The sequence below is a fragment of the Aplysia californica genome, unplaced genomic scaffold (genome assembly GCF_000002075.1).
Source record: "Aplysia californica isolate F4 #8 unplaced genomic scaffold, AplCal3.0 scaffold00031, whole genome shotgun sequence".
NCBI lineage: Eukaryota > Metazoa > Mollusca > Gastropoda > Aplysiida > Aplysiidae > Aplysia > Aplysia californica.
The window spans coordinates 1,295,621-1,296,969 of NW_004797301.1; positions in this window are offsets into that span (position 1 = coordinate 1,295,621).

Below are 1,349 nucleotides of genomic sequence, written 5' to 3' on the forward strand. Positions count from 1 at the left end.
TTATGATGATGATGATGATGATGATGATGATGATGATGATGCATCATTATTTTAATACTTGTCGTATGATATAAACTAGCCGGGATATGAACACAATCTTGAGAAAAAAAAGAAGAGAATAAAAACGGGAAAGAAAGGAAAGAAAGAGTCTTTCTTCTCCCTTCGTATCCGGATAAAGCGCCAAACAGGATTTCTTCTCAGGCGGATTTGGTCTTTGCTTGGAAATTCCAGTGACTGGCGAAGCGCATATTTTTATATTTTATTATCTCAGCACTAGATCTATGGGGCAAATATCCGGGAAGGGAGAAACCTTGTGCCTGTCTAGATAAGTGATAAAGACGTGCTTGGTCGTACCTATTCTGTCTCTCTGTCTCTGCCTCTACCTCTGTCCTAGCCTCTCTGTGCCTATATCAGTTATTTGTGTCTGTGTCTATGACTGTCTGTGTGTACGATGTGTGCGTGCGTGTTCACATGCATGCTATATATATATATATATATATATATATAATATATATATATGAACAAAATTATTTTTTAACAATAACAATGTTAAGCTAGATACGTACTCAGTATTCTGATTGTAACTCAATGGTATTCTGATCCGGTCGTCACTGTGAAGCGCCCATTCTCTTCCTTTCTAATATGCCTGGCAAGCAACAAAGTAATCTTTTTGTAACTAGATCTAATTGAAATTGTTGTTATTGTGTTTTAAGCCCCCTTTGATTTGAATGGATCTTTTAATAGGCTGGCTGCGTGGCCATGCCTGACAAGGTCGATCTAACCTGATCCAGAGTCCAGGATCAAGAAGGCATCCATTGAGGATTCGAATCAGAGTCATCCTCTCCAAGGCACATTACTTTACATATGTACCAACAGACTGATTTTAGTGGGTGGTTGGCGGCTCTGGTGTGGTGTTCTTTTTCTTTCCCATCAAACATCTATCATCCTAACATGGTGTGGTGTCCTTCTTTCCCATCAAACATCTATCATTATCATCCTTACCTTGTGTGGTGTTCTCCTTCTTCCCTATCAAACATCTATCATCCAAACCTGGTGTGGTGTTCTTCTTCTTTCTCTTCAAACATCTATCATCCTTATCTCTCCTCCTCCTCTTTCTTTTCCAGTATGCTACTCGACTCTAGTAACACCTCTAATCTTCGGCGCTTATAATAACATGACCAAATTGGGTTGTAAGTACAATAAAACTCATTCTTATATTTAAACTGACTAATATCTAACAACACGACACTTAACGGTTATAGTAAGGATCAGGATACAGGTTTATGTCAAAGAAACTAAAATTTTTAAAGGTTTAACGGCGCTCTATCCATTAGGTCATAAGGGGAGGG